The sequence below is a fragment of the Pieris brassicae genome, chromosome W (assembly GCF_905147105.1).
Source record: "Pieris brassicae chromosome W, ilPieBrab1.1, whole genome shotgun sequence".
NCBI classification, from domain to species: Eukaryota; Metazoa; Arthropoda; class Insecta; order Lepidoptera; family Pieridae; genus Pieris; species Pieris brassicae.
In genome coordinates this window covers 1963011-1983274 of record NC_059679.1, presented here as the reverse complement: position 1 = coordinate 1983274, position 20264 = coordinate 1963011, and the positions used below count along the sequence as shown (strand labels likewise).

At 35.1% G+C, this 20264-nt stretch overlaps 1 long non-coding RNA gene across 1 annotated transcript; it reads left to right on the top strand.

The window, feature by feature from the left end:
- Nucleotides 1–15940: 15940 nt before the first annotated feature.
- LOC123718327 lies at nt 15941–19821 on the top strand. Its single transcript, XR_006755002.1, has 4 exons — nt 15941–16012; nt 17247–17425; nt 18846–19005; nt 19427–19821. It is a non-coding gene; the product is annotated as an uncharacterized LOC123718327 (long non-coding RNA).
- The last annotated feature ends 443 nt before the right edge of the window (nt 19822–20264 follow it).

Sequence of the window (20264 nt, the reverse complement as noted above, 5' to 3'; positions counted from 1 at the left end):
TGATCGTCGGTAGGGCAGGCAAAGAACAGGAACATTTCAACATTACCTTCATTTCCAAAAATGTGTGAAAATGTTAAAATATGTGTTTTATCTACCCTCAAACACAGTGCAGAATGGCAGCACGAAATGTGCATATATACATGTAATCTATGCTAATCTTGAGGACAAAGCTCGACTGTAATAATTATTCTATATTTATAAAATTTACAAATTTATACCGTGGGTAGAAGTCGGTGGCTTTGTTGTAGTTTCTATATTAGAGCAAAAGATTTTTACTTGTCGTGTTGTGTTGGATACGGGCCCAGGAATCACTACTGAATAATGTCTATAGGTAATTAACAAGATACGTTATATTGACTCAAACCAGTTTCCTAACCTTTGTGTTCAATTATAATAACAGTCTAAATGAAGATTAGACACCGTGTAGATGGAGAATCATAATTAACATAAAATTATTATGACTATTTTTCATAAATTTTAAGCATTATAGATTTAGAGATACTGCAGCCCCAGTTAAAGGTATCCTAAACTCGATACTATAAATATATAAACGCGGTACGCGATATCGCAATGACATGACCGGATAAACTCCATCGTATGAAAATGGTCACATATCCCAGTGATATTTGACGACACTTTGTATCTCTTCTCATAGTTTTTTCTATGTGGTAGCTGTCCTGCTACATATATGTATCACCTTTGCCTAAATTCTACATACTTAGATGTAAACGCCAGTTAAACGAATCTTATCGGGATTTAAATTAAACACTCACCTCAAGTTCACAATTAAGAAACAGAGCGGACTTCGAGCTCTGAATTTTGCTGTTGGCAGTAACTCACATGAAAATGTAGCATCAACAATTGGGCTAAAAGATTATTACATATAATTACGATTTTATTAATACAATGCAAACAATCTTAATACAATTCGACTTGTTCTTAGAGGTTATGGTGAAACTGGCCTATTACGCTCACTGCGAGGCTATGAAATATTTTCATTGATTGAATTTAGATTTAAAACTGCATTTAGTCATAAATTCGCATTTACACAGATTGTATAAATCAAACAAAATGTGCTGATTGAATATCGATCTGTAATTAACTACTTTACTGCGACACATACACACAATTGCACCAACTATGTTTAATAATATTCAATTAATTAATTAGGTATGAAGTGCATATAAAAAAGAAAACAAATGAAACATTATTCCTTAAAATATAATATATTATTTTCTGATTGTTATCACTTATTTATACCTCTATATCATTATATAGATCTGCAAAAGTTGTGGAACGACGGACGTCAAGGTAATACGGATGGTATGTTGTATTCTGCATACTTGACCCTAACATTTATTCAAGTACTTATAGGACCCCAGACTATTTTCATATTCGATTTAAACGAAACGTGGAGTGTCCATCCTTTATTTTAATATTAAATAACTACACCTCTTCTCGTCTCTTGGTGCAGACATCCCGTACATATATAAAGTACGGGATGTATGCTACTACGTATCCGTAGTGTTGTTAGTTGTTGTTCTTCCTTTTTCATATATTTAGTTATCTACTGCAGCTTCAAATTAGTGCTTTGATGTATTTTTTGAATTTAAAATTTATTATAAATATCGAATCATCTCCAATTGTGCTTTGGTGTAATTTTCGAATTTCGAATGATATTAAAAAGTACTTTGCTGTGTGGATTTGAATTTCGAATTTACATTCACATTTGTGCTTTAGTGTTTTTTTAAAATTTGGAATGAATGCTACTGTTATCTAAAATCTACTCGGTCTACACGTTTCGTTCCGCAACCTAACTTGCTCATTGCTGACCAAAACTAAAAAAAAAGTTTGGAAAGCAGCACTACAACAGCGATATCTTTAACCGTTCCGGAGATAGCTTTCTCAAAACCCTGACTAATTACTTATCAGCTACTTATTATAAAATTATATAAAATACAGAATTACAAAGATCTTATCAATTAATGTTAATTTTAATTATAAACAGTTTTTTTTTTAATTTAATTATTACACTTAATTCTTAAATGTAATTAATTCAGAGCTCGAAGTCCGCTCTGTGTTTCTTAATTGTGACCTTGAGGTTAGTGTTTAATTTAAAACCCGAAAAGATTCGTTTAACTGGCGTTTACATCTAAGTATGTAGACCTTAGGCAAAGGTGATACATATATGTAGCAGGACAGCTACCACAAAGAAAAAACTATGAGAAGAGATACAAAGTGACGTCAAGTATCACTGGGATATGTGACCATTTTCATACGATGGAGTTTATTCGGTCATGTCTTTGCGATATCGCGTAACGCGTTTATATATTTACAGTATCGCGTTTAGGATACCTTTAACTGGGGCTGCTGTATCCCTAAATCTATAATGCTTAAAATTTATGAAAAATAGTTATGATAATTTTATGATAATTATGATTCTCCATCTACACGGTGTCTAATCTTCATTTAGACTGTTATGGTTATTGTTTGTGTCAATATAACGTATCTTGTTAATTACCTATAGACAATATTTTATTCACTAGTGATTCCTGGGCGCGTATCCAACACAACACGACAAATAAAAATCTTTTGCTCTAATATAGAAACCACAACAAAGCCACCGACTCCTACCCACGGTGTAAATTTGTAAAATTTATAGAATAATTATTATACTCGAGCTTTGTCCTCAAGATAATATAGCATAGATTACACGTAGTAGCACATATCGTGTTGCCATTGCGCACTGTGGTTGAGGCTAGATAAAACACATATTTTAACATTTTCACTCGTTTGTGAAAATGAAGGTAATGTTGAAATGTTCCTGTTCTTTACCTAACGACGATCGTCATTCACATTTTAGTGCTCCGCCACTTCGCACATTTATTTCGTTGTGCAGCACAGCGCATTTTTTTCTTAAAGGATTTCAAGATTAGTAAGCGTAAACTCTAGTGTAACGATTTCGAGTATTTTTGGAAAAAACTCAAGAGTTTAAAAATTAATCATCAGGCATCGTGCTTCCGCTCGAGTCGCTCGCAGCTTGGTCGCTGCCCCATACATCGTCGCAGTAGCCGTCAAGATACGAAGGTTGGTTTGGTTCTGCATCGACGATTCTACGTGTTATTTGTAATTCAATTTTGTGGGTACCTTCTGGGGTTACCACTTAATTTTATCAGTGAAGCTTTTTGTGGATATATCCAATGTGTTAATTTTATGTTTTTTTTTGTTTTATACTTTTAGAGGTGTATCTAATTTGTTTCCTAAATGAATAAATAAATAAATAAATAAATAAATAATTGAAGAACATGTTATTTACCTACATTTGTAGGTACTTTTCACGTAAATATTTAGTGCTGCGGGTCGTCTTTGGGATTGCCACTCACAATAAATTATTAATGCGAGTCGCCTCTGGGTTTATCTCTTTACTAAATATTAAGTATATTATATCTACCATCGGTAGTTACCTACCAATGCAGACCTGTACACGTGTGTAAATCCAGTTGTAATGTAGCATTTACCTTATTATTCCAGAACGAATACCCTCGAACGATGGCGTAGATATCCAAAAGCGTAGCGTAACAGGTAACGCACGACCGTCCCCCCGCCGCCGCCGGTATCGGCGCCCTAACAACCACTTGTCGCTGGATGAGACGATGAACTGCTGCAGGTATTGGGAGAAGATCCATCAAAGTCTAAAACTCCAGGTAAAGACTGGCAATTTTAATTTTTTTTTTCAAATCGGAATTTACAAATTCCTACATGTAGGAAAAAAATGGTATTATTTTTAGTGTAGTTTTCAACTTTTGATTTTGTTATTTCACATTTAATTAAAGACACGGAGATATACATTATTATTTTTTACATATTTTCGTATATATATATATATATATGTCTAAGTATTTCGTCTAATAGTTCGTAAGAACTAAATAGGTATCTAATTCCGTACTTAGGTAGTTAAATTTAAGCGCGTTTGCCGACTTTTCCAGATTTTTCGCGTCGACACGGCAGTTGCATTGCACCGGCCGGGAGTCGTGAGAAAGCAACGAAAGCAAACTGCAAGCGTGGCAGGTACCACTGAAACGAGGAATGTGAGCCAATTTAATTTACCAAGGGCAGCGAGTTCAAAGCTACAAATGGAAATTGTGACGTTGATTATGAATACAATAATTCTCTTCATCAATATCACGTCAATTGCTATACATATTCTGCTATAATGTATTAATCCAACTGTTTTGAAACAGTTTAAATTAAACTACTCTGTAGTGTATTGTTTTATTAGAGGAATTTTAGATTTTATGTTTTTATGAACCATTTAGAAGTGGTCAATGGGAACAAATCTTAATGTAGTTTTGTAGTAAATATATAGCATAGCAGTAAATAAATATGTATCATTAATAAAATTATATAAAATACAGAATTACAAAGATCTTATCAATTAATGTTAATTTTAATTATTAACAGGTTTTTTTTTAATTTAATTATTACACTTAATTCTTAAATGTAATTAATTCAGAGCTCGAAGTCCGCTCTGTGTTTCTTAATTGTGACCTTGAGGTTAGTGTTTAATTTAAAACCCGAAAAGATTCGTTTAACTGGCGTTTACATCTAAGTATGTAGACCTTAGGCAAAGGTGATACATATATGTAGCAGGACAGCTACCACAAAGAAAAAACTATGAGAAGAGATACAAAGTGACGTCAAGTATCACTGGGATATGTGACCATTTTCATACGATGGAGTTTATTCGGTCATGTCTTTGCGATATCGCGTAACGCGTTTATATATTTACAATATCGCGTTTAGGATACCTTTAACTGGGGCTGCTGTATCCCTAAATCTATAATGCTTAAAATTTATGAAAAATAGTTATGATAATTTTATGATAATTATGATTCTCCATCTACACGGTGTCTAATCTTCATTTAGACTGTTATGGTTATTGTTTGTGTCAATATAACGTATCTTGTTAATTACCTATAGACAATATTTTATTCACTAGTGATTCCTGGGCGCGTATCCAACACAACACGACAAATGAAAATCTTTTGCTCTAATATAGAAACCACAACAAAGCCACCGACTCCTACCCACGGTGTAAATTTATAAAATTTATAGAATAATTATTATACTCGAGCTTTGTCCTCAAGATAATATAGCATAGATTACACGTAGTAGCACATATCGTGTTGCCATTGCGCACTGTGGTTGAGGCTAGATAAAACACATATTTTAACATTTTCACTCGTTTGTGAAAATGAAGGTAATGTTGAAATGTTCCTGTTCTTTGCCTAACGACGATCGTCATTCACATTATAGTGCTCCGCCATTTCGCATATTTATTTCATTGAGCAGCACAGCGAATTTTTTCTTAAAAGATTTCAAGGATAAACTTTCCAATATGGACCGTAATATTTTCCTACATGTAGGAAAAAAATGGTATTATTTTTAGTGTAGTTTTCAACTTTTGATTTTGTTATTTCACATTTAATTAGATACTAAAGACACGGAGATATACATTATTATTTTTTACATATTTTCGTATATATATATATATATATATATATATGTCTAAGTATTTCGTCTAATAGTTCGTAAATTTAGTTTAGTTAAATTTAAGCGCATTTGCCGACTTTTCCAGATTTTTCGCGTCGACACGGCAGTTGCATTGCACCGGCCAGGAGTCGTGAGAAAGCAACGAAAGCAAACTGCAAGCGTGGCAGGTACCACTGAAACGAGGAATGTGATCCAATTTAATTTACCATGGGCAGCGAGTTCAAAGCTACAAATGGAAATTGTGACGTTGATTATGAATACAGTAATTCTCTTCATCAATATCACGTCAATAGCTATACATATTCTGCTATAATGTATTAATCCAACTGTTTTGAAACAGTTTAAATTAAACTACTCTGTAGTGTATTGTTTTATTAGAGGAATTTTAGATTTTATGTTATTATGAACCATTTAGAAGTGGTCAATGGGAACAAATCTTAATGTATTTTGTAGTAAATATATAGCATAGCAGTAAATAAATATGTAACATTAATATCTATTAAAGAAGTTACATTTAACTGTGTACTCCAGTAAACCAAAGATATCTGGTAATTTCAGAAACCAACTCTGGAGTGAAGATGAAGAATCAATTGTATTGGATCCAGATAACGAGCTGTGGGGTGGGGTTTCTTTGATAAGCAAGCTCATAATAAGGCCAAATGCTCCATGTGTGATGAACGGCTTAGGCGGGATGCAGACACACTGTACAAACATCTGAAAGAAAAACATTCTAAAATCTTTGAGGTAATTTATTCCTATTGATGTTACCTTAACTCACTCTCAGATGTAATCTTGACCATCATCCCCCGCAAAATATAAACTTAAACATGGCCTGGATGCTTGCTCTATTTAAAACTTGTTAAAAGTAGAAATGTGATTTCCACATTTTCATTGATAAACTCACAATGTTTCTCTATTCCTTATATTTAATTAAATTGAAATCAAATCCAATCCCAACCCCCTTGTTGAAGTTAAGTCAAGTCAATTCATATATAATTTTTGCTAGTGAAGTGCTTTTTTAATTTATGATGTGAAATCATTGATACGGAACAATAAGATTTTTTTGTTTTATTTAAATTAATACATTATTTATTTTGGTATATATTCGATGCCTCTAAGGTTTTTAGAGTTTGTCTGTACTTCTTCATTTTGGTCAGTGAGTTGAATTAAAATTTTATTTGTGAAAAATATCAAGACAATAGTCTGCTGCTATAGAATTCCAAAAATACAATGATTTTGTACATACCATAATGTCACTTAATCTATGTATATAAACATGAATTGCTGTTCGTTAGTCTCACTAAAACTCGAGAACGGCTGAACGGATTTATCTTATCTTAGTCTTGAAATGTTTGTGGAGGTCTAGGGAAGGTTTAAAAGGCGAGAAAAAATCGAATAATTTCCGGGAAAACTCTAAAAACAGCCCTTTTCTATTTCCCATACAAACGTTTTCTAGAGTCAATTTGAACTTTCTTGCTATTCAATAAAGTTCATATTAAATTACAAGCACTCACTGTAGTCTAAGCAATGTAGGTGTGTTCCTAACGTCAAAGAGTCTATTTGCACTTCATTATCGCTGCACAAAGTTCAAATTCAATCACATCTATCAAAACAGTGTGCGTGTTTGCCTAGGAGGATTTTGTCGCGTTCTGAAACTCAACAAAAGTGACAATATCGCGAACCCGACCAAATTGAATAGTCAAAAATTGTAATAGCTATATATCATTAGTACTGATTTTTATTTTGGTTGGCTTCGCGATATTATTTATTTTATTTTAGTTTCGGTATGCGACGTTTTCACGTCATTACATCAGCTGTCAAACAAATCGCGTTAAAAAAGGGTTTAATTTTTGAATTATTAATTGATTACCCCTATCTGTGCAAAATTATTTAAATACATACCTACTAATAGGAAAATATCCCAGTCGGGGTTTTTTAGTGGGTCACAGAAGAGTGGCCAAAGTTCGTGAAAGCGAAGATACTTTGGTCACCCGAGCTGAACCTCATACATCACGCTATCATCAGAGTGAAGGTTCTGTTCAAGAGAATTTTTTGCGCCGACTATATAATTGGTAGGAACAAAACCCTGCCACATTTTAAATATTTTTGACAGTTTGTCGAAGTTTAGAACAGAACGAAGTTTGTCGGGTCCGCTAGTCACCTATATTATAATTTAAGAAGAGTACCGATTTGTCTATTTCTGAAAAATATGTGTTTTTCTTATTTGACAGGATTGCCTGCATCTTACTGGAAGGTAAGATACAGGCTTAGGTCACATCCAAAATGTACCTATTGGCTCATGTGTATGTAATATATCACTTAAAAATTCCAGAACCTGGATTACAAAGACAATGAAGAAAATTTTACAGAAGTAATAAATCTACCTAGAAGAACCATTAGATTCGATAAAGGAGGATCAGGATAAAGTTTTGTTTGAAGTGCAACCCAAGAGATGACGTTAAGTATATTGAACCAAATAAAAACCAAAGTAAGGACGATGTGGAAATTGAAAACTTTGGAAAATAAATCACAGGATTACTGAAAGGTATATCTTTTGAATGTTTGTTTTAAGCATATTTTTTATATAAATTTAATTTCCTAAATAAATCTTCACAATTGTAGGAAGATATGATACCAGTAATAAATGTAAACAAGATTAATACTCTTTTTACTCTTTAATGTATCTTTAATATTTTATTCCTGTTTAGTTTTGTTTAACAACTGTGTATTACATGTATTTTGCACTACTTGCCTATCTTATTTAATACATTTATTTTTTTCTTTACTCACAGTGGTTGCCTGGAAGAGATCGCTCGTAAGCGATAAGGCCGCCAGTTGCCCTCCTTTTGATTTAATTATGTTAATTTTTATTTTTATTTTGTAGTGTAACGAAGTGTAAATAAATAAATAAATAAATAAATAAATTAAATAATACTATATATATTTACCTTTTTTACCATTTACCTTTTTATACATATTATATATTTCATTGTTGGCTTTATTTTTAGTGTATGTATAATTATATTACATATAGTTATGTATAATTTTGGTTAGCTGTAGGAATAATAGAAAAATCTTATCTGTTTTAATCCGGTACAAAATTTCAAGGTGTACCAAGGGCAGCGAGTTCAAAGCTACAAATGGAAATTGTGACGTTGATTATAAATACAAAAATTAATTTACAAACAACACCAGATATAGACAGAGAAGTGGGTGAAAGAAGTAAGGAAATTGATCGGCCGGATATAGGACAAGAGGTAAAAATTACTTAGTATTTGAATGAAATGCTTCCAGAGAGACTGACATACCTCTCACTTCATCCACCTTCATGACAATTAACATGCAGGCTCATCATTTCTGGGAATGTTTTTCCTTCTCTCTTACTGACAAAGCCTACTCACCCGATCGACTTCACTATCCACAGTTCCATTGTTTATCCAGATTGTAAACCGTTTCTCATTCATCCGTTCTATATGACCAAATAACATAAGCATTTTATACGATGCCTCCAGTATCCTTCGACGTCTTATTAATTTTCTTCCGTTAGCGTAGTAATTCTTTTCTCACAGTTGTTGCCTGGAAGAGATCGCTCGAAAGCGATAAGGCCGCCAGTTGCCCTCTTCATTCAATTATGTCAACTGTTATATTACTATATGCAAAGAAGTGTTAATAAATAAATAATACAAAACAAAAGATATTATTTAAATAGATTATAGTTCAAGTACTTTAGTTTATATTATTAGAAGCATAGTTGACCATGAATAATTTTTTTTCAGAACCAGTAAAGCCGAGACAAGTTAGACACTACGACCTCCAGCGAATTCGAAACAAATCAAGACACGCGCACCCCCAAAGGACCCAAGCGACGAATCGGCTACCGCGAAGAATACAAGATCAACCTAACGGAGAACGAAGATCGGGAAATCGAAAACTTCGGAACATACGTCACATGCTTACTCAAAACGGTCCCAGAGAATAAAATTAGCGCGAAACTTCAAATGAATATTGTCAATCTAATTATGACAGCTCGGTTACAGACTCTACAGAAAAATGATACACCGGTTTTGACAGTTAACGGAACCATAGTGTTAGATAATACAAATGTAGATGATAATCAGGTTGTGCTTACGGATAGTTAGAGAATATATTTTATTCAATTCATTTAAGGGAATAAATTTTATTTCATGTTTTTTATCATTACTATCCTATCAACATTTAGTATATAACAGTAAGTATATAACTAATCCAAATTCAAAAACAGTGGTCCACGTCCCACACATTTTTGAAAAATATTTTCGCAAAAAGCAATAAGTAATACATAAACGATTCTATTACCCGTCCAAAGCAAAAAACAGTTGTTAACCTTGTAAAAGGCGTTTCGTTTTTCCGTTTATTCGACTATTCAGAGACGTTATTTTAAAATGATCCTTACAACCGCCTGAAAATGGCTTGAAAATTGCATCTTTAAAACGGCATAGAAAAATACTATGAAATACCATTTTTTGCAAACTTTGCAAATAGTCATCCATATAGTGATTCCGCTCTATTGTTTGCGCCGCTTCCGGATATTTATGTATGAAGGCCTTTGCATTCTTGTTTTTTATATAAATCGCGGTGCAAGGCGACGACGCAGCTCCAAATATCACCGATGACATTCTATATTCCTTCACTGGCGCTTCCTTGTCTTTCCGCCATAGGAACCTGAGACTGTCTCTATCTTCTGCAGATATTTTCACCTGCAGAAACATTTCTTTTATATCGGCCGCTACCGCTACGGGACCTTGACGGAAGCAAAGTAGCACTCCAAATATTGACTGCAGTAAGTCCGGACCGGACAGCAGAACGTCATTGAGGCTGACTCCATTGTATTTAGCCGCGGCGTCGAAGACAATTCTCAGCTTCTTTTTAAGGGGGTGAACCACTGGAAAGTGAGGCAGGTACCACTTTTTGTTGGATGTGCAGTCGGCTGGTGCTTCTTCAGCATAGTTACTTTTCAAAAGATTCTCTTTCTGCGCGCTATATTAATTTTTTAATTTAGCGTCCTTACGCAGTTTTTTTTCTATTCCTTGAAATCTGTTGAAAGCTGCTGCGTAATTGTTTGGAAGTTGTGTGTCGTCCATTTTCCACAATAGTCCGACCTCGTATTTGCCATCTTCCAATTGTCGACTGGTTCTTTCTAATATTTCAAGCGCTCGCTGTTCTATATCCGTTGAAGGCTTCTTCGGCTGAACCCCCAAGGACTCAATATTAAAATGTTCCCTCACCAGCTGATCTATTTTATCTTCGACGACGCTTGCGTGTGCACATGTGTTCACATAATTGATTGGTGACACGCCGCTGCTGTCGGAACCGTGAAGAACCCATCCTAACTTTGTTCGTGACGCCACCGGCTGCCCTGGCTTCCCACGTCGTATTCGTAACGAGACAATGTCAACAAGTTTGCGCGTTTTCCGCGAAAAAAATACCCTTTGTCGCTACTCCTCTTTTCGAAAACACTCTTCTTGAAGCCACAGCCAGCATCGGAATACTTAGCGTTGACATATCGAACGACGTTCAGTTTCGCGGTCATTTGGAGGGAAAGGCTAAATTAGCCTCCAAAAAGCTTGGTGTGCTCAGCAAGGCGAGACGGTACTTCACTCCAGGCCAACGCTTGCAACTCTATAAAGCGCAAATACGGCCCCACATGGAATACTGTTCTCACCTCTGGGCGGGGGCTCCCCAGTACCAGCTCCTTCCATTTGACCGTATCCAACGAAGAGCGGTTCGAATCGTCCTCGATCCTTTGGCGTTGCGTAGAGATGTGGGGTAACTCTGCACCTTCTACCGCATTTACTATGGAGAGTGTTCAGAGGAGTTGTTCGGATTAATACCTGCAGCTGAGTTTCAGCATCAGACGTCGAGGCAAAATACAAAATTCCACCCGTATCACCTCGACGTCCGACGTTCCACGACTGAGCGTTTTTCAAGGCAATTTTTGCCGTGCACCACCGCTATGTGGAACCAGCTGCCCACCGAAGTATTTCCGAACCAATTCGAGTTAGGGTCCTTCAAGAAAAGAGCGTACAAATTCTTAAAAGGCCGGCAACGCACTCGCGTGCCCTCTGGCATTGAGAGTGTCCATGGGCGGCGGTATCACTTAACATCAGGTGAGCCTCCTGCCCGTTTGCCCCCTATTTGATAAAAAAAAATAACCGCGATAAGCAATATCGCGAAGACATGACCGGATAAACTCCATCGTATGGTCTACATACTTAGATGTGAACGCCAGTTAAATGAATCTTTTTGGGTTTTAATTTAAACACTCACCTCAAGGTTACAATTAAGAAACACAGAGCGGATGCGGCATTTAATTACGAATTACGATTTATTACTGTATATCATAGGCAAACAATCTTAATACAATTTGACTTGTTCTTAGAGGTTATGGTGAAACTGGCGTATTACGCTCATTGCCAGGCTATGAAATATTTTCATTGATAATTAATTTAGATAGTGAAGATCTTATACATTTATATGAGGAAGAGGTAAAACCGCATTTACACAGATTTTATAAACCAAACAAAATGTGCTAATTGAATATTGATCTTTAATTAACTACTTTACTGAGACACATACACACAATTGCACCAACCATGTTTAATAATATTCAATTAATTAATTAGGTATGAAGAGCATATAACAAAGAAAAACAATTAAACATTGTTCCTTAAAATATAATATATTTTTTTCTGATTGTTATCACTTATTTATACCTCTACATCAATACATAGATCTGCAAAAGTTGTGGAACGCGGTCAAGGTGATACGGATAGTATGTTGTATTCTGCCTACTTGAGCCGAAAATTTATTCAAGTACTTATAGGACCCCAGACTATTTTCATATTCGATTTAAACCAAACGTGGAGTGTCCATCCTTTATTTTAATATTAAATAACTACACCTCTTCTCGTCTCTTGGTGCAGACATCCCGTACATATATAAAGTACGGGATGTATGCTACTACGTATCCGTAGTATTGTTAGTAGTTCTTCCTTTTTCATATATTTAGTTATCTAGTGCAGCTTGGTAATACATATACATACACTATACAGATACTCCTAACATTTATTACATATAAAAAGAAATGCACCTGTTTCAATAATAATTCCATCTTATATATAGGTCAGTCTGCATGATTCTGTCACAACAACAAGCGTTCCGATATAAATAGGTTATATGATAAGAAAATAATTTATCAATAAAATGATTTCTAAAGGTCAGTCACGCGTTTTCCTTTTTCGGATCATGTCGAGTAGTGATCTGGAGTAGCGGTTTGAATTTCGAATTATGTCAATTAGTGCTTTGATGTATTTTTGGAATTTAAAATTTATTATAACTATCGAATCATCTCCGATTGTGCTTTGGTGTAATTTTCGAATTTCGAATGATATTAAAAAGTACTTTGCTGTGTGAATTTGAATTTACATTCACATTAGTGCTTTGGTGTTTTTTTTTTAATTTGGAATGAATGCTACTTGTTATCTAAAATCTACTCGATCCACGTTTCGTTCCGCAACCTAACTTGCTCACGGCTGACCGAAACAAAAAAAAAGTTTGTAAAGCAGCACTGCAGCAGCGATATCTCTAACCGTTCCGGAGATAGCTTTCTCAAAACCCTGGCTAATTAATGACTACCTTATCAGCTACTTTATATAAATTACAGAATTACAACGATCTTATCAATCAATGTTAATTTTAATTATTAACAGTTATTATTTTTTAAATTTAATTATTACACAAGCTTGTGACTGTTTATATTTAACGCGTATCGAATCATCTCTAGTAGCTACCTAACATATGTCATAGATTGTGCGATGCTGGATTAATCACGATGATTTGTTACCGTAACTACGCATAGTGCCGGATTAGCCATATAACAAGAGTAGCAAATGCTACGGGCTCGCGAATGTGGGGGCCCCGCCCTCCAACGTGCTAATTTAACTTTATCGTAATAAAAAAATATTACATATGAGCGTAATATATCTTGCTTCACTTCCACTTAAAAATCTAAAACTCGATTTCGTCACGTCAAATCGTTGAAGATAAGTTGGTATTTTACAAACTTTCTGTCGTGATGTTATAATGTTTAATTATAATCGATGTCTTTAGACCAGCATCTACCTTTCAAGTGGCAAGTTTTTTTTATAAGAACTTCTTTATCATCTCACTTTGTTGAGAGCATGATTTGCTCTATATTCAACAAAAATATTTATTCGTAACGGTTTTGTTTTATTCAATATCCTAAACTTGTGAAACTAAAGCAAACCAAGGGCCTCTTAATAGAATTTGCTGCAGGCCCCGCGCTAGCTTAATCCGGCACTGGACCCAGACCTAAAAAGGTTGTAGCGTCACTGATTTATTCATTTTATACCACTGATTGTTGCATTTTTCATGTTTGTACATGAGTGAAGTATTTAGTAGCCTCATAAATTTTAAATAAGCGATTAATATTCCGTCAAACTCATTGTTACCATAAACAATATCTATTTGGTATTTATTTATAAGAGCGCTTGTGGTTTTAATTAGTATTTCCATTACAGGAACTTTATAGATGATACCAATGTATACCAAATGCGTATCAATCCATAAATATTCGCATTTATTGTAAGTGTACATCTAAATCTTTTACTTAGCTTCCTACTTCAAGGATAGGAGTTTTTCGTTTACGAAAAATATAGCTAGCAAGGCTACAATCAAGAACCAATAAAAAATTGGTTTCTTGCGAAATGTATTTCACAAAAGTGTGCTCGTGGTGTTGTGAGACACTGTTTGTTTTCAAAAATTGCGTGAGTGAGTCTTGGGTGTTCTTGCAGTTGTCGCCGAGGTCCCCATTCTAATATATCCCATATATATATTCTATTTTCGTTAAATTGTTTATTTCATTTTCGAGTTTTTTCTTCAATCTGCGACGCGCGCACCATTGATCCAAAACGGGCAGTCTTGCCATATAAGGATGGGAGTTTGAAAATATTGTAAATACCGGATTGTAGCACATCCTTTGCAAATAAATGATTTAATCTAGATAATATTATATTAAGTAGATCCCCCCCTGGCCATGGCGCACAATTCTTTTAAATGCATCGTAGTGCATCACGTGGCCACAGGCACAAACACAACACAATTTCACATAGGTATTGTATAAATATTTGACGCTTATTAACTGGTTTTTTTTTCTGACAACGGTGGTATTTAGTAGTCTTGCAATTTCATATAATATGACCATTGCCTACTTATCACTTAAAACGGTTCTGCATACATATTTGAATATAAAGTGAAATTGGTGTAAGTACTCTTTCTTAAAAGATTAGGTATATAATAATTCGAAGCCATTAATAACAAAAATATATAATAACGATAACAATGATAGTAATAATTATATTACAATTAATGAAATTCTTCTTCTTTCTCTCTTTCTTCTTAATTAATCAAATAATTGTATTATTTGTATTCATGTCTATGATAATAAAAGCCTTTTGTTAAACTTTATCTAATTTAACTTTATTTAACCAATTTCTGTAAAGCTGCAGAACAATTTTCGAAAAAGAAGTTCCATTACGCGTGTACTAGTGTACACACGTAACGGAATAATGTGACGCGTAACTAAAAACAAAAGAAGTTTCACTTGAGTAAAATTTGGTTTTAATGATTACTTTAATAATTAATTTAATAAATTTTACAGATTTGCTGAGCAAATGGTTGTAGCTGCACTTATTATGTGTTGTATGAGTCTTAGTTTGTTGTATGCTACCACAGTGAGTCATTTCAGGAGATACATTTGAATTTTAATAAAAATACTATTATGTGAGATTAGAAGTATGGCAAGCCATAAAAGTCGTGCATTCATAATTCTGTCTTGTGAAGTACTTACGTCACTTTTCATTCAATATATTGCGTTACTGAGTATTTGTTTTTCAGGTAAAATAAATGAATTGAATTGTAACAAACAAATGAACATTTTAGTTTCAATTCATAACATTGAAACGCTGAAATGTGCGTGTTATTACGTGTTTTTTTTTTTTAAATTCTGATTTAAGTTTAAATAGATCTTGTTTCCTAAGGATTAAGAGTGTTATTCCTTCTTCATTTTTTTCAATAGAGATACTCATCGCACAAACTCACAAGTTCTTAACTCTTGATGACTTCTTTTTATAACACAATTTCTCTCGATCTCGAAATCTACCTGGACAATTTTGCTTTCTGGCTATTAACTAATTCATTATTTCTAGGGTGGCCTAGCGCTGCTGGAAAGCGTGGATTCGATTATGAGTGGATTAACGATGCCACTGATGTTTATTCGAGTTAGTTGCAATGCTTTATGTGTATCAGAGCCATGATTTTATTTTGGACTATTGTCACTGAAGAGAACGTGTGTTCCAACAGAATCGATGCCCAATGACAAATTATACCGTTAATTACGTTTGTAAGTATGTTCTGTCCAACCCTGTCTTTAGTGTAGAATCCAAATGTACGACTAACATTACGAGTCATTTCTTGAATTGCGGTATCGAAGTGTTTCCAATGCTAGGTGTTGCAAGTTTTTATTGACATTATATTAGTAACCTAGTTGTAGTTGTACCTTTCCGACCACTTGAGCAGCTTCTTTAGAACTGTGCCCGTACACTTTATCATTTTGCTTTTTGTAGTGTTCTTTATATTTCCGTGCTTTTCACCTAAAAGACGCCACTTATTTGTGTCGTTCTGTGTGTGCCAATCAGAGCCTGCGTAAACGCGTACAAATTTTATAAATCACAAAATGTTCGATAGATGACTTATTACTTTTGTAAACACAATAAAATATATGAAAACACGTGACCGTATTTTATAATACCACAGGTGATATTTCAAATAGCCTATAGTGATACCTATAATGGCAAGGCTACTGTTATAAATAAAAAAATCAATGGCGCTACAACCTTTTTAGGTCTGGGCCTCAGATTTCTGTATCTGTTTCATGATCATTAGTAAATTAAAAAGGTAAGTAGGTGATCAGCCTTCTGTTCCTGAGGCACGCCTTTGACTTTTTGGGTCTATGGTAAGTCGTTTACCTCACGATGTTTTCATTCACCTTTCGAGCGCACATAAAAAGAAAATCCATTGGTGCACAGCCGGGGATCGAACCTACGACCTCAGAGATGAGCGTCGCAAGCTGAAGCCACTAGGCCAACACTGCTATGGTTATAAACAACTCCTTAATCTCAGCCACTCAGGCATTGAAAGCCAGTCAGCGGTTTGACTCGCCATGGCCTTCCTTCCTTCACAACCTCAATATATAAGGAACTATTATTATATATAAATATTTCAAGATGAAAAGTCAAATTGCTAAGACATTCTCGATTTAGGGAGACAAATGAACAGCAATTCGTTCTTATATACGCTTACTTGCGCAAATTGTTTGACAAAATACATTCCTTTTAAAAAGATGCGTTCATTATTTAATTAATATAAATACATAATCCTTGTTATTTGATTTAAACAGCAGTGTTGGCCTAGTAACTTCAGCGTGCGACTCTCAATTCTGAAGTCGTAAGTTCGAACCCAATAGACTATATGCATTTTACCTCGATGCCGTCGACCTTCATCTGAGGCCCAACTAAAAGCTGGAAGCGTCACTGGTTTTTTGGTTTTTATTTAATAATAAACATATATTTTTTCAGGTCAGTTCAAAAACAACGCGGCATTGTTAATATTGCAAACGCCATTCGACATGTCCATCCCTCACATTGGGACCGCGTGTTTGGAAAGTAAAATGCCACCACATGGGACTGAGTGCTACAGCAAGGGGTGGTGCCAAAAGAACTTTAATAAGGACGAGTATGCTGTCATGTTGAAAAAAGTAAGCGTCTCCTATGGACTTTGCACATCGCCTGCGCGTGAGAACGAATCTTGTGACACTAGTTTTCGAACAAAGGATTTCGGCATCGGATGGTTGATGCGGTAGAAGATGCAGAAAGACCCCACATCTCTACTGTCAAAAATAATTATATCAGCCAGTTTCCAATGTCCAACCTTCGTAATAGATTCCAGTACCAGTAGTCGATATGCCCGCCAAGGTCCGTTTTCTTGTTATTTGATATTCCGACTTCCTTCAGTACCTTTTCCCCGTGAAAAGGTGATATCTCTGTCTATAACAATTTTTCTCCATTCGCTTCCTGTTAACACTTCTATATCTTCTATCCACCTTTTTTGAGGATGCTCTCTTCTCCTTTTCCTTGGTCTTTTCTATATAGTTGTCTTTAAAGTCCATCTTTTATCTGTGTATCTTGTTTTCTGCCCCGCTCACTTATTCGTCGGTCCCTTTATTCGGTTTTTGCTTTTTGTTAGCGCGACTCAGGACGTCATCGTACTGATTGTTGTCGCAGGTTTGAGATATCGTTGGAAACTTTAGGCAAATGTTAATTTATTGACACTCAAAGCTCTCGCTAGATATAACTTTTCATATATTTACCGTAACGTTTAGTTAACGAGTCATGCACAATGTCCAGACTTAACGTCTGTGGAAATATGCCAAAACACCATCGCGGGAACATTGCCGTCACCCGCATCAGGCGCTTGAAGATATGAAGAATCATTCATACAAATCTGTCTACTCATGTCACTTGACCTACGATCATTGTACAATTCGCATCCTTTTTTGATTTATATTAATATATTAAGTATCTGGGCATTTAATTTACACCATCTATCCGCTAAAGATAGAACATGGTGGCCCATGAGGGGTTAAGTCTGAACACTCAAACTCTTCCTATCCAACATAAAGATCGTGTTTCTGTATGGTTTTGAGACGTGGAAAGTTACAAAGAGCACCACAAACAACTGCAGGTCTTTGTAAACCGCTGCCTTTTTGAATATTCTTTGGAATATTCTTGCCCGAGAGAATCTCTAACCATCAGCTATGGGAGGTGCCAATTGACAGGTACATAAAACGCCGAAAGTGGAAATGGGTGGGCCATAAGCTCCGGAGGGATCTAAGTCGTATTGCTAATCGAGGCCTCTACTGGAATACTCAAGGAAACAGGAAACGAAACGCCCAAAACAGACCTGGCAACGAAGCATCATTGCAGAGGCGGAGGAACGTGGAGAAAAATTCAAAGAGCCGCCCAGGACTGATCAGACTGGTCTTTTACGCTGCATGCCCTCTGCTCCACTTAGGGAGCATGGGACTTTTCCAGTCTACTAGGCCATCGATGGACATTTTATCGTAACACTCGCCCGTATAAGAAAATATTGGTTAATTTATTGTTTCATTTTTTTAGATATCTATCACTATTGGACAAGTCTGTATGTGAAAGGGCCTTCCGACCTATTGTAGGATCTGCCTATAATATGGACGACCCCCTGACGTGCGCAGGAGGAGTTATCGGTTTAAGTAATTGTAAGGAAGATGGTGGCTCACCCCTCATATGTCCTATACCCGTAAGTATAGAGTAGTTTGCCGAATTTTATAAAGTACCACTTAATGGCTATTATCACTAGGATCAGTACATTACCTATACAAACAGATGTATATGTCGCAGCCAACTAGCTTAATTAGCCGTTCAATTAACAGCCTAACCTTTTTACTAAACGGCGTCGTTTAACTGGCGACTAATTAAGCTAGTTGGCCGCGACATATAGATCAAATTTAATTTTTTTTTCCAATTCGACGATCTAAACATTGTTGTTGTGTATTCAGTATAAATAATTTAGAAATAAATGATTTACATAACAGCAATTTATCTATTGAGACTTAAGAGCAAAAGCGTTTTACGATTGTTTCACTGTTGACTTTGTTTTATATATATTTATAACGAAATTTCGCAACTAATTTGTTATATTATATTATGTTATGTTCCAGTCGTCTGAAGGCACTCGCTTCGCTGTGGTGGGATTGGTCGTTCTGGGATACAGATGTGGTGGTATGGTATTCCAGTCGCCTTCACGAATGTACCACAGGTGTACAACTGGGTCGACGCTATTATGAAGACCTACAATTACGATACCACCTCGTTCGAATACTAAACTAAAATATATCTTTACTAAATTAACGACTCGACATTCGAGGTTGGATGAGAATGTTGCAGATACCATGGACAGCAAAATTAATAAATCCATTTTCAACCAACTCTAAATCACCACTAGACTGTCAACTATCATTTACAAATGCTTAGGCCAAATTGCCAGGAGAAAACGGAATAATCTCGAACTGTTAATGGTAGGGAGGGGTGATGGCAGAAGTCGGGGTCTCACCTAATTAGGACAATTATGATGCCCTTATGCCAGAACTGAGGATGGAGTTGTGTGGAGGCAGTCGAGGTACGAGATAAGGGCTTTTCGCGCACGTCTTTAATAATTAAGATTCCAATTATAAAATTACAATAACTCGTACAAAACACGAATTAATCCTTTAATAACGTGGAATTAATATGATTCTATGAATATATAAAATATTTATAGCCGACTCAGTTGACATTGTTCTGTTATATGTTAGGGTTATGTTTTAAAAAAAAAGATAAGATTCTTGTAGACAGTTTTAAAAACATCAAACTTGTAATTTAAAAGACGTTGTTATGGAATTAAGTATTTAGTTTTTATACAAGAGCTGGATATTAAACATTGTATATGTACTTATATTGAATAAAAATAATTTTATTTATTATAAAACTCTACAAGAAACGTTCGTAAGAAACTTAGAC